The sequence below is a fragment of the Argopecten irradians genome, chromosome 12 (genome assembly GCF_041381155.1).
Source record: "Argopecten irradians isolate NY chromosome 12, Ai_NY, whole genome shotgun sequence".
Classification (NCBI taxonomy): domain Eukaryota; kingdom Metazoa; phylum Mollusca; class Bivalvia; order Pectinida; family Pectinidae; genus Argopecten; species Argopecten irradians.
Window position 1 is genome coordinate 38398659 of NC_091145.1, and position 15625 is coordinate 38414283.

At 34.2% G+C, this 15625-nt stretch overlaps 1 protein-coding gene across 1 annotated transcript in view; it reads right to left on the reverse strand.

Moving 5' to 3' along the window:
- Nucleotides 1-9314, reverse strand: part of LOC138304921 (uncharacterized) — a 41768-nt gene extending 32454 nt beyond the window's left edge. Inside the window, exon 1 of the mRNA XM_069245316.1 lies at nt 9207-9314. The gene's annotated coding sequence lies outside the window, so the exon portion shown is untranslated. The remainder of the gene's footprint in view (nt 1-9206) is intronic.
- Nucleotides 9315-15625: the final 6311 nt, after the last annotated feature.

Below are 15625 nucleotides of genomic sequence, written 5' to 3' on the forward strand. Positions count from 1 at the left end.
CAGTAATTATTGGTACACGTTTGGTCGTCTATTGAATTTTAATGAATGGGTATATATTGTCATAATTAATGACAATCGACACCTTAAAGACGACAAAGCCTTTCTCGCTGTAACATGCACAAGTTATATATAGATGCGCCTTAGACCTTAGTAATGTGTAGACATCTGCATTAATGGTGACATATAATCGAATAATGCAGACCCGTCATCGGGTTTATTACGTTAATGGATGTAAATTACCAGGTAACCCTGTAAATCGCTATCATGGTAACATACCATATGTATAGACGTATCTATTAGAGGGCGTAGAATGTTATATGACCTTGGATAGCCTCGGCAAATTGTCGACAATTTGTACCATCTCTATTGCTCTGAAGAGTTAGTATTATAGTATTAAACAGTTATTAAAACCTCTGACATTTGTATTGAGTCCTATTGTAAAATACATTATACACTTTTGTTATTTTCAGTATTCGCGCGCCCATTGATATGGGAGTAAATGTTTTTACTGAGAATTGTGCATTAAGCATTGAACGTCTTTCAGTTGGCATTCATAGTCAATATGAATGCAGACTGGACAGAGGCAAATTCCACGCAGCGTGCTAGCGCTTCATGTTCAGTTTGCGTCTTCAGTTTTCGTATTGGTTTTGAATTCCAACTGAACGTTCAATGTTTATATTTACACGTGGTTACAATTTTATGATGAAATCCCAAGAAATTCTGCATCTATAATGAATTAATCATTCGTTATCGTCATGGATGGAATAGCCATTTGAACAGTTGTCTTCTGTGATCGTTGGCATGACAATTGTGACGTCACAGTGATAATGACGTCATAATTCATAGTACAGACAAATCTACTAGTATCATTACAACAGGTTTTCGTCAACAAAATATGTACGTACAAAATGTCAAGTAATTAAAATGTTACTTACAATCAGACTAAAATGAAACGTTAAAAATGATGGTAAGATGGTAAAAAATATACATAACAGAAAGCAAGAATTAACTGTACCATAACTGACAAAATATATCTATTTATTAATAAGTATTGTCCACATTCAAATAATATCGGTTATATGTAATATTTACCGTGGTATCTGCTGGTATCTGCTGAGGAGAGGATGGAGCTATAGACACAGTTATTTGCTTTATTACTTCTACATGTTTTCAGATTTAAGACGAATCCTGTGTCTGACGGACACAACAGACAAGTATAATGACAAGACTTCCATTAACTATTATCCACAAGTCATGTGACTGAAACGATACACTAAATAGAGAAACAAGGTAACGAAGAGAAGGCATGCTGAACTCTACTTGTTTGTGAATCATACATCCGAGAAATGCGACATCGATGATTCGTGTTCGAAAGGTGAAACTAACAGATATAAGGACTAACGCTGACATATGACCTGAATGAAGTACATTAACATTCAAAAGCGTGTCGCGTCGTGCACGTCAAAAACATAACTACAGCCTCTGTTTCTATAAATCACTAATCTTGTTTACATTGTGTACATCTGCATGATGTTCCTCTGACATGCTATCTATGTACTCTACGGGTAAATAAATTTACCTGTTAAGCAGACGAAACGGACATCTTTTCGAAAGTACATTACATTACATTCTATTTTTACGATGCGTTTGCTCCAGAAATGTCGGTCAATCCATCGACGTTTTGTAACTGTGAATCAATCTTGATAACAGTCTTATTAGAAAAGCTAAGGGACATGTGTACAAATATCAGCCTTGATCCTGGAATCAATAACGCAGTTTATAGACGACCTATTGAGAACTTGAATTGAGCACATCAATTTGTCGCCGTAACCACCATACATAACTATGAAGTTCCGCGGTGTTGGATATCATATATCACGAAGTAGAAAAACAATTGCCTAGGAACTAGTATGCAAATACTGGCATGACTTTTTAAAAACTAATTTGGAAAAAACAAAGGTTTTGATATGTATGCTTAACCTAAAAATACTAACATAACTTCAAACATCCAACCAAATTCCCTTCACTGTAACACAATAGCGTGTAAACAAAGAGCTACTGTAGAAAATGGAATCATGTGTACCATTTTTCGAAGTAGGAATTTGATGTATCTCTGAACTACACACTTTTCTTTAAGATGATATGAATCATTAGGCGTTAAAAGGAGCTCGAAAAAAAAAAACAATAACTCAGTCTTAGTTACAGAAGATGGAAATTGGATCGCTGTCAACAGATCACAGTGGGAAAATAACCATCCAGTGTTTTACGAGTTTAAAACAGATTATGTACCGTTGTAGTAAACCTATTTGGTTGATATTACTTGGTTGATTTATACATTTTATTTGTTGTCCGAATATATGAATACGCAAATCACTAGCATAAAGTTTTAAATATAAAGTCAAATAACCTTCGTAAGCACTTTCTTATTTTCTATTAACACCACAATGTGCATGCGACTGCAACACCAGGAACCGTCAGCACTTTCCGTGCACGCCATGATATATTTGCTTGTGAATTAAAGAAATCAAAGATACTTGAATACTTAAATTACGTATACAAGCCCCAATTTCTTAACTTAGGAATTGAGGAAAAATATATTTCTTCGTATTAATTTCGCCGAGAAGGAAGTTTAGGCGCTAAACTAAAACTTTAATTAAAGAAGTAGTCCTTTTACGGTACAATAACTCTTATTAAAAATGAAAAAAAACTGGGCTATTGGGATATCGTCATTATAGCTATGAATAATAAGTCATCGTTCCCACGCTAAAATACAATACTCTGTGTATCACCAGTCCTACCCGGCTCATACTGCGATTGATGATAGTGCCAACGACCACTTAAAAGTTACTTAGTGTGTGTGTTGTTACAAGACAGGTAATGTTGCTCAAATCTTCTCAGATTGCACCTCAAAGAGAACGTTTACCTCTAAACACAGCTCCGTCTCAGATGTATGAGATGGTGTTTATATGGGTTTTTATTGTTAGGTAATCACAGAGGAGAACTGATAGAATTAATGCTTTGTCTCAACAAAAATAGTAATATGATATTAACGCCTTTTATTCATGGAACTCGACACTTTAACGACCCACTTTAACAGTTACCTGGTTCGATGCTGATGACGCTAATGGTCCGCCTTGAAGGATTGAAGCACTCATCGTCAGTATTAACCATCAAACTATCCGACTACGAGGCTTTATAGGGTAAGTCTATAGGTCTATGGGGATCGTTTGGTGTGAGAGAAACAAAGTCACAGCTCGCACCATTTACTTCTTATATAGGATAACTTTACTGATATTCTGTCAGCTCCATAGAAAATCTGACGCAGTATCAGAGGCAGCAAATGTTTGTTACGCTGTAAAGTGTTGTGTTTTAAAAGCCAACTACCTGCCAACATTCAGCATAAGTCTGATAGAACCACAATACGGCAATAGGCGTTTGTGACATAACATGCAATAGACTGTCAGAAGCAATTGTTCTCCATGCTTCATAGAAATATTTAGTTAGAATATGATATGAAGGATAGCTTTTTGCTGTTCAATGCTACATCTAAGTTGTGTGACAGTGGCGTAAGATGAACGAAAGAATGCTTAGTCGGTGTAATATATTTACAGATCGAACAATGAATATCGACTAAGTAAACACAAACATAATGCTCCACTCATTACTGCGTATACACTCATTTCTCAAATTCAACACGTTCTAACATGGTTTGATCACGACACAAGATGTACTGCCAAAATCGAGATTCGAACTTGAGACCTCTGATCATTCGTCGGACGATATACTAAGACAAAGCTCCAAAACCATCATTACAATAGCAGCATAATAACAATTTCTAGAAAATTACGTTTTGGAATCCCTAATTTATCTTGGATTCATAAATGACAAACATACTTCTGCAGTACATAGTGTAACATTTTGATAAATGTACTTTCCTTTTATTGCAAGTTTGAGTCAAAGATTTACAGATGTAATTACATCGGTATGTTTATGTGCTAATAATAATTGGATCTATTAGTGGATTACGTGAAAGACTTCATCATCTATTTCATTAACACTTAAAAGGGGTCAGCATTACCGCTAACCTTTTTTCGAATGCAATGATAATAATTTGGTTTAGAGTATTTCGTTAATGGAACAAGAATAATTTTCAAGGGTTTTGTAATTGCGATAATTTTCGAAAATATAGACGTCACAACAAAAATGAATTAAATGATGTTTTCAATTGCTCATGGAATGCCTTTAGCAACTGCCCTAGGATATTCAAATACCTTCTGTAGCACACAAGAGTCACTGTTTTCACAGTAAAACAGGAGAAGATACCAATTAAATAAGATCTGTCGTGAGACACCACAAACAACGTCTGTAGGAATTAACAACTATCGTTCTCAGGTAAAATTGAGATCGATACCTTATATCGGAGGACATGTAGGAACACAAGCACCGTTCTCTTCAAAATGGAGATAAGCTTATACTGGTAAGTCATTATTGTCAGGATTGGGTTTTGTTTGTTTAACGTACTTTTAACGACAAGGGTCATGTTAGGGCGTGCCAGATTTGTTTGTGGAGGAAATCCGGAGTACCAGGAGAAGAATCCCCGACCAGCGGTCAGTACCTGACAGCTGCCACTCTTGGGATTCGAACTCGCAACCCAGAGGTGGAGGGCTTGTGGTTATATGTCGAGACATCTAAATCACTCGACCACCGCGATTCCTTTATGATCTGGAAACACGGTTGATCAGTTTATTTTGAAGAGGCACTATAAACAGTTATTGCGATTAAAACATGGAAATGATAAATAGTTTGCATGGATAAAAGTCCTTGGAAAATCTGGAGGTACCTACAAGTAGCTTATATGAATGGTACGTACACGTAGTAAAGGGAGAGTATATTTGTCAGAGAAGGATGGCGGTGATAGGACATACGGAAGGGTCTGTAAAACTAAAATATCGTTCAAAGCGAACATGGAACTAGTTTGTACTGGAGGGTATGTAAGGACTATTTTTATTATTAAGGAAATTTGAAGGAACCGAGTTTATACTGGAGGGTATGTAATGACTATTATTATTATTAAGGAAAATGAAGGAAACTGGTTTATACTGGAGGGTATGTAAGGACTATTATTATTATTAAGGAAAATGAAGGAAACTGGTTTATACTGGAGGGTATGTAAGACCGGAGAGGACAATGCTAACAAACATCGTTCTCAGGAAATATGGAGAGTAATGGTTTATTCTGTATCATTAGTAGGAACAAATATAGTTGCCATAAAGATATCGATGTAAGTAGTTACTACTGACGAGTCTGTAGTACTAATTGTCAGTGATAATATAGGTAAATTGATTATAAACATATTTAAGTCCTAGGGAGTGTAAATCAAGACGATTTTATACTTTCCCTAGTCAATAACACTCATTGGATAACAATATAGAATCCTATGTTCATATTGACGTACTGCCAAATTTGATGATGCGATGAAATTGCCGATCGTTCCAAAACTAGACACATCTTCGACATGACAATACATATCTATCTATATCCAGATATATATTCTTTCAAGGAAAAATATCAAATGAACGAGACGTTAAGATGATACAGCAGACACGTGATACTTTAATATGTACCTGGAAATAGCTTCCTAACTATATATAAACATTTTAACAACACCGGATCATTATAAACTTACTGACTGTTTGTACCACTGGCGTCATTTAACACACACGGTGGATAAAAGAAGTCGGTAAAAAGAAGAACATATTTTAAATACCTAGGTATATTGCCAACATACACGGAGGAGCAAGTTTTCCTATTTGCGCTTAAAAGGCCTCACTAAGCTTTATCAATACCTTAATAGAGGCAGCTTATAATGACTTATGTTTTTGCCTGGTGTACCCTCCCACGTTAACGCCATTAGGTAGCTGCCTTGGGACATTATCATATAGAAAACAAGGATTGTAACAATTGCTAATTGTATTGTTGTAGGCTTTAATGTAAGAAGTAGGCTTTAATGTAAGAAGTAGGCTTTAATGTAAGAAGTAGGCTTTAATGTAAGAAGTAGGCTTTAATGTAAGAAGTAGGCGTTAATGTAAGAAGTAGGCTTTAATGTAAGAAGTAGGCTTTAATGTAAGAAGTAGGCTTTAAAGACTCGTCTTCTGTACAGCTACACACAAATAAGACAACTTGACAAAGACAGAGCAGGCAGTTGTTTGTTTGTTTGTTTTTTGTTTTTTTGGGTTTTTGTTTTTTTGTTTTTTTTTGAAGTAATATTTTGTTAAGATTGAAGTTTTTAGTGTTTTTGCCAGATAATAATGACTGATAGGAGATGTAACTATTTATACACTTTTTAACACGTTGCATTTAACTTTGATCTAAATTTGTTTGGCAGATGTCCTAGATTAAATTAGATAGAACTTGCCCTTCCGGAGCAGCTGGTGACACAGGTAACTATTCATAAGCTCTGTTTGCATCTGCATCGGGTTTGAATGCGTTCCTTTGTTAATTCTACTTTATTTGAGTTAGATAAGAATTAGCTGTCGCTATTCGTTATTTGTGAAAGTGCTCCATGCACCATGATTACGTGTAATTTGTTTAGTTCTTTTTTGTTTTTAAAAAAATGTCACGTTACCCAAGCAAATCATAGCAGGGGGAGAAAAGTGTGTGATTAGATGGCATCGTATTCCGTACAAATAATCTGTTTTCACTCAGGATTGTATAATTTCTATGTTAAATAAACTTATTTAAGACTTTGATATGATAACATAATTGTAACTAAAGATACACATTTTCATGAAGAAGGAATAATTGCATCAGCATCAATACGTTAATTCAATGATTTATAGCATGAAATAGTTTCACTTTGTAACGTTTATCTCTTTCAAGACCACGCTAAGAGTTACGGATCCTATCAAACTATGCCTGTCTATAAAGTGGTCGATGAACCGAGATCATGCTATATAGACACGCAATATCTGCATCTTACATATAGATTTTATTAATATGTATTAGGCACCATTACTTATCTAACTTACACGTCACCACCACATCGACTGTCGTGGTATGCGTGTCTTCGTTTTAGTGAAAGGTACAACTCAATCTTTTGGAGTGAGGAGGAGGTTATAGCCGTTGTTTATTTTCTATGCATATTTATCATAGCCTCGGTGTACTTGAACATAGCTAAACTTGTGTATGTATCGGACCTAACATTAGGGAATTAATGTTGACTAGTAAATTGTAGTATAGCTTGCAAATTGTGACGAAATATCCACAAAATTATACATGTCAGGAAAACAAATCCACAGGGTTCGAAACATAATTATTTCCGTCACTCAGTTATCATGCTATTATGTTTACTGTATGTAGTAGCTAAAGTAGATATATGAAGCGCTTGTTTGACCGCATTCGAATTAATTTACACAAAACATAAACAAAACATACAGCATTGAATATTTCTTTCTTAATACAAAACATAAACAAAACATACAGCATTGAATATTTCTTTCTTAATACTTATCTTCGTTCCATGTCGTTGTTCGTAAAAGTAGATCGTAGGGCCGTGTTTCATGATTGAAATGTCTTCCCATGTACAATGTTCGCATACTATAATTTACAAACGTCATTTGAATGACAAGGTGGTCAAAAAAAACTTAATGTGTATGCTTTTGTTAACAATTAAAGCTACACAACAATTTAATCCGGTGCATACACACTTTTTATAAACTTAGTTCAAATACACCTAAGACGTTCTATATATAGACCTGCAAATTATCACTAGTTTAAACAGACTTTAATACTTTCAAGATGCTCAATCGCCGACGAGTGGTAATTTTTCTCTATCAAAAAAAGGAACAGACGAATTAACATTTTCTTCAGTTACAAAGGTTATACCATTGTCACCATTTGAGATTCTAATTTTAATTCAAGATAAAGATATTGAAAATAACTAATTACGACTCTTTCATCATCATTACGCCGTCGAATCAGCCAATGAGAATCGACGTTAAAACGGTAACGTCACTATACAACGTATCAAAGACGCAGTGAATCGGTCATTTACAAAACTGATAAGCTTAAAAATCAGTATCCTACATTTGAAAGACATTTTTTTTAAATCAAACATGGTCTAATGCACTTTACATATGACGTTGACTGATCATCATCTCACCATCCTTCTAACTAACATAAAATCTAAACAGACAACCTATCCATCAAACTGCCAATGCCCGCCAGTTTTATTCTCACAAAATAGTACTATTAGCGCTAATTTCCTTCTATATTGATATACCTATCAATTATGTATATTTTACTGTTTTAAATAACTAGCCGGTAGAATCACACACTAGGAATCAATCTCGGTTTTGATATGGTGTATTTTTACAATGTTAACACCATTAACACGAACTGAAGTTTACCACACAGCAATATCTCCAAATACATCCGTTATTTTCTGATTGCGATACAATATTGATTTCAATGTTTAAATATTACTAGTCAATGTTATAACAACAATTACGGTATATAAACCAAGTAAACTATGAAAAGTAAAAAATTTCTAATTAACGACAACACATCCAGTAATAAGGGCATATTTAGTGGATGTGATTTTCTATCTCAACAAATCTCAAAAGTGCTGTAAATGATATAAAGGTAAAATTTACAGACTAATTTCAGACGCATGGAATAAAGCAATGAAATATAATGTTCTTTCTTAAATCAAACATGTCATGTTATTAATGTACGAGACAGAATAATGATAATATCATCGATTATTGATACCAACCAAATATCAAACCACCAGATAGGAATGATGCAAAAATTAATATCCATTGAAAGAAAAATGTAGCAATTATCATGTATTGTTGGTTAGATATATTATTTCTACAAATTTAAGCACATTATTAAAAGCTCTGAAAGCAAATATTAAATCTTAATATGTCATCATTATTCAATAAAAAGATTTACACCTTAGACACTATAACGGCAATTTGTATATCTTAAAGGTAGATCAGTTTCGCTATTCGTAAAATAGAAAATCAAGTTTGAAAAGTATTAAAAAAATGTTGGTGATATTTTAAATCAAACAGAATTACTATGGAAAATTACAAAATAAATGAATGCCAGATTCTTGTATGCTATCTATTGGAATCTGAAAATGAGTTATACGAAAAAACATTATATGAAAAGGTAATTTGAAAGTTAAAGTGTCTTACCTGGAATTAATCGTTGAGATTACCGGACGTGTCTTAATCCTTGTACGAAAGGTATCAAAAGTTCTATTGGTACAGACAGATTTGTTGCAGCCTTTAACTCGACTAGTATCGATCGTGTTTAACTAGTAACCGCGAGGACTCTGGGTTATACAGCCGCTTATCAGCCCACTTACCATTACGGTAGTTATCGCAATTATTAATGCTGACAAGAAATTAGTTTCCTTAATTTATTGTTTTGAAAAAAGGCAATTACACAAATTGATCGCAGGAAATTAAATGCGTATTTTTACCGGTGTTCCAAATAAAACAAGGTACTAAAATACCTATCTAACCGAGGGATTTACTTTTACTGTTTCAATAATATGTATTTGCTATAGGATGTTAAAGTATGCGAAGCTATGAGAGAAATATAGGCTTTTATAATGCCAACTCGAGGTTCTACCCACAACGTCAATTTGTATGATATAGGTTTTTTCAGAGATATGTTAAAAGTTCCATTTAGTTTTCAAAAGATATTTGCTATATCAAATGGCAAATCCCAATCGGAGGATTGGCATTCTCATTAGTTAGAAAGTGTGAAAACATAATTTGGGACGAGAAATTATTAGTAAGATCATAAAAGCTGAAATATCGATACAATTTCTAATCATACAAATAAAAAAAACATTCAATCTTTTTGATTAGACCATTTTGTAATTACATTGTATTTTAACATCCGGAAATCACTACGCCATCATAAAGTCCCGGATGTCTCGTCATCGTTCCATTAATGTTTTTGTCCTTTGATCTTAGTAACGGAGAGTGAACGGGTGCAGTTAAATGGTCAACTTAAGTACCATCCGGGGCCAAGTTAAAGTCAAATTGTTAGTTAAAATATCATCAACATGTGTGAAATAAAGCTATGATTGGCTATTGCATCGCCTGAAGTCATGACGGAAATCCCAAATGGATCAAATCTGTAATCTTCCGTGGGCAAACGAACATCCCACAGATAACATCTTATCATGAAAACGCTTATAATAATGTTCTATTTATTAAGTCAAGTCTAAAATTGTCACAGTAAGGAAATTTGCTATTTAGCTTCAGAGAACTGTTCCTGTGTTATAGGCCTTGTATATTTCTTTAAATGCATTGTTTGAAATCAATGAGACATGTATGTAACGTGATTCTTTGACAGGCATCTGCAAATTATGCAATTTAATCAAGTGAGACTGACCATGTCAATGAGCCACTTTTGCTTATATGTGCATATTAATAAACAGAAAATAAAACAGAAATTAAGTCTGAAATAATCTTAAGTTTTGACTCAACCAATCACAGATGGCGTTGCCAAAAAGTTTGCGTTTCTTTCAATTGACAAAGCAAAAACCTAAGACTAAGATCATTTCGTGATCTTGGGGCCAGTACTCGCATATGGGACTAATTCACGTACCAAAGTAATACCTGCTCATTTTTTACGGCACTATTGTATCTATTGGTTACGGAATGACGTCAAAAGATGATGTCAAGCGTTAACGTCAGTTCAGCGAAAAGAATACAAAGTTTTACATTCTACCAACACTGGAGATACTTGTCCCAAACAAGCATTATGGGATGCGTGAACTGGTTCCATTATACTGAATTACATTAAGAACAAAAAAGAACAGTTCAAGCGAATTGTCGAATTCCAATGTTTTTAAGTTATGTAGTAATACACAGTGTACTGAGACTAATGTATGATGTAATTATACTGAAACATCTTAGTCTCCGGTACGATAAACAATGATGTATATTGATGTAGTACATCTGAATGTACAAAGAGAGGTTCAGTTGAGCTTATTTCCATCCCGCTACTTAGTACTATCTATGTGCTTCTACCAGGAAAAGATACTGGAAAGCCCGAATCAATGAAATCACCGAATAACATAAAAGCTGCATCAGCCATAGAGATCGCAATGGATCAAGTCTATTCTGGTCACTAACTGATTTAAAGGATTCTCATGGTCCTTATGATGCGCACTCACTGACCTGGTGTTCGTAAAGAACAGCAAATGACCAATGGCTATTCGTGGTCACTCTTCAACATGTGTGTCACTGATATCATCTATCGGGCGCAAACTGATTTATCAAATTTCAATATTGTGTTAAAACATTATTATCAATAAAAGTATAGATACTGGACTTTCGTGTAATATTATATCCATAGTTATTTCAAAATAGATAATCTACAAATTTTAGTGTAGATATAAATCTTTTACGTTTTTTCCGCGTTAGAACATACGTTTAATTTGTCCTATATAATATAATCATACAACAATACCTTACCACCCACCAATAACAGGAGCGGTCTATATAATCATACAACAATACCCTACTACCCACCAATAACAGGAGCGGTCTATATAATCATACAACAATACCCTACTACCCACCAATAACAGGAGCGGTCTATATAATCATACAACAATACCCTACTACCCACCAATAACAGGAGCGGTCTATATAATCATACAACAATACCCTACTACCCACCAATAACAGGAGCGGTCTATATAATCATACAACAATACCCTACTACACACAAATAAAAGGAGCGGTCTATATAATCATACAACAATGCTCCACTACCCACATTTGTGCCTAACGTTCCTGACTGACAACCTGTTCTATACACAACATCCAGTATATGATAACACTCTTATATACTGGATGTTATGTATAGAACTGACGGGCCTGTAATACTAATGACGTATTGTATAAATCTATTTTGATTCAATCATTCGATGCCCGAGCTTCCTTTTGTTGCTCTTTGAGTGACATTTTGGTTTTATTTGTTTTTTAGAAGTTAAAATATCTACCGCGTATTAGGATCAGACATGTAACGTATCCATTACATGTATAACGTCATTACACATCACGAGAAAGAGATAATATTATCTGTACATAAAAAAAACTCGAATCATTTTTGAACTTCAATCAAATACATCCTACGGAGAAGCTGGTGTTCGATGGTTGATATGCATTATGAGCGTTATGTATATCAAATTATACAGGAAACAAAACAGACTTTTGGAATTCGTCAATATTCAAATGACCAATGTTTGCTGTGGTACAAATATGAATTACATCGCAGTGTTTAGTACAGGGACAACTAATGTGTGACAGTTGTTATCAGTACGATGACCCCATCCTTGATATAAATACAGGGGTTACCATCACTCTCGTTATAGAGTCTTACTTTAAAAAAATGTGTAAAAAACGACGGCCAATTCAATGTCATACTGTTATTCACAGTGTACTGTCATTCGATTCCTTTTATATTGATCAATGTACCAAACTACCTATCTCATCGGATGGCGCACATAGAAGCCTTCAGATTTGCTATACTATATTTCAGAGTATTGTTTCTTGTGCTTCTTTTAAATGCTATAGTTGTGCTTGTATGTTCATGCTACTTGATAAATTTAAAGATTGTAGAACATGCCAAAACTCAAGATTACGAAATAACGATAAAAGTGGGACCATATTGTTAATTTATTTATTTGTTTTTGAATGAGCTCCATTAAATACACTTCTACTTGTAAAAATGTACTTCCAAATGTATTGCGATATTTTGAATATCAGTCCCCGATTTTAGTTACTGTGGTTAATATATTGATGTAAATTTTTATACAACATATAAATGTGTTGTCCTAGCCGTGGCTCCTATAAACGGTCCCGTGTAGTCTAGACTAATAATATCGAATACTACTAGATAAAAAATGTTTCTATGCCTCCAACGTATTCCCTAATAGTGTTAAAATTGCAAATATCAACTGATACTATGTTCAGTGTGTTTTAGACTGTTTTTATTACCAACCAGTTAACGTTTGGGTTGGGAATAGTGTCGGTCGGTTTAAACCATATATAACCTTGAAACTCTCATCTGCACGTCAACACGATTCCCGAACAAGATTAAGCGGCATATTTGTCAGAACCCATTTCAATCAGAGTACATTACATCGTACGTGGTGGGATATAACACAACACTTTGGAGTGTGGAAATTATCCTGCATCACCATTTGCATGAATCTTGTTTCATTTGATTTAGACAAATATTAAATTTACTGTTTAAACATCTCTTTATATACATGCCACCAGGTGATTGCTATACCACAAACAATGACAACATCACAAAAGTAAAAATAACTCGACCTCCAGGAACAATTGGCCAGTTAGACTCTTAAAATATCTCCTGGAGAAAATATTTTAAGTCTGCTATTTTCAGTAACAAAGATTTTATCAATGCTATTGCCCAAAGCGCCAATGACATGTTCGGGTACACGGCGCTCATCACGTATCACTCTGGCAACAAACACTTTTCTTTTATGAAAACATAAACATTCCAGGATTGATGTTACCTGCAATAGACCTTTCAGCAAAATAAAACTTCTCTTGAGCGTAACACTATTAGGCTAGTGGTCCCGAGTTAAATACCTAGCGGAGTCCGTAATTTTAAATATCAATACTCTGCTCGGTTATATTGACGATTGATGTTTTATGTAATTTGTTCCGTTGTCCGATTTATGCTGGAAATCGACATTAGGAGAGTTCTGGAAAACTAAATATTGCGAATAATTCATTTAAAGCAAATTATATGTTGCCTTTTCTCATGACCACCTCCTCTCGTTATATTACTAGAGTGCGTAATATGATATCGTATTATAATGACACATGAGAAAAATATAGATATACAGAACAAAATAACACATTTGATTCGGATGTATCGTGGCCACTACGTCATAAACTCTGATAGACGTAATTGTTTTGTGACACCTGTCACCGATCTGCTCTGTAAAGTAAGGTGATTCTGATCTATCAGAGCTCTTTACCTTCCTCTCCTTTCTGACGAGGCGAACTACTCTAATAAATCAAACATGTCATTTAGAAGTAATTCATCGATCCCTATTCAGATACATGTACATGTAACAAGATTGTTTCCAATAAGATTTAAGTATATATTTTCTGAATGATTGTATCCTTCTCACTCTTACATCTGGGCCATCGTAAGTAATTTGTATATATAACTAGTTTTAAATCGATGTACATATAAAAGGAATAAAGTGATATTTATATTCGATTCGTTGGCTGTGTTTATTGATATCACATAGTGAGAGTAATAACTGGCACTCAGTTTGATGGGAATGATTGCCTAGATAACCAGTTTTAAGACAGACTAATTTAATAATTTATTCGGAAAATATAAACCTTAGGTTTCCGCTTAATCCTGATTTTACAATGATACAGGTACGATACTTGCTCAGTCTTGAGGAAAACTATTCACGGATGCAAATTAAAACTTCATTTTAGACTGCATGCTTGATAACGTAAACATACTAATTTTAGCGGTAGTTTTATTTTAGTGTTTTTCACACTATTTTTGGAACACTAATAAATAATTATTTACAGTTTTCCGCATTTCCGCTAAAATTTACTCCACGTTTACAGTACAAAGAGGTCAGCAAAGTGAAGTAGATGGTCAACAACATAAATAAATACATCAGTAGTGCAGATGTAACCTTCCAGTAAAAATGTGTGATACATTGCTGGGAACTACCCTGGTGGTAGCAGACACCTGTCGGGGTATAGAGGACTAAACACTCTGATTAATGGACACTTTGATCTATATGTCAGTATATCAAAGGATTCTTCAGTCTATTATCTCTCTAATTATGTCCATAGGGCAGTATGGCCACGTGATGACTTCTCATGGGTAGCAAGCTTTAGGCTGGCGGGTATTACACAAATCTTGACCGCTATTTACTCATTGACCATTAACACTTAAATCTATGTGACTAACCTAGTTCTGTAAAAAATAATTGCATTTATTGGAGATATAAATGCAATCTGGGTGGCATATAGATAGAATAGCGCCCGTGAGGGAAACATAATCTACATGCGAGTGAAAATTTGAATTTAACGCTTCAGCCATTTTAACCTCAACAGCCAAGTTCAATCTGATAAAAAATAGCCCCTGTAAAAATTGAAAAGAAAACAAAATCTCAATGTTTTCCAATAGCCTTTCAGTTTACTTTCAATTATCCAGACATTTAAAAGATTTTTTATAACCAAACTGGTTCATTCAACTACACTGTCAATTTTTCCCGCGCGTACTAACATGTTGGTAGTAAACAAGACCCACATTCATCGTTATAGATATTACTACACCAAGTCCACGCTGCATTTATTGGCTCATAATGCAGATCACGATTATCATTTGAGTAATGGGAGTCGCTGTGGCAAAATGTAAATAGAGTCTTTTGTTTTGTAGTTGACAAATTAAAGTTAGCCCTAAACTTTTGGTTTAATTTGGAAAAATAAATTTAAAAAAAATATTTTTCAATTCAAGCGAAGGCTTAATAGTAATTATTTAATGCTGCAATGCTTTTAAATTCTTTTAT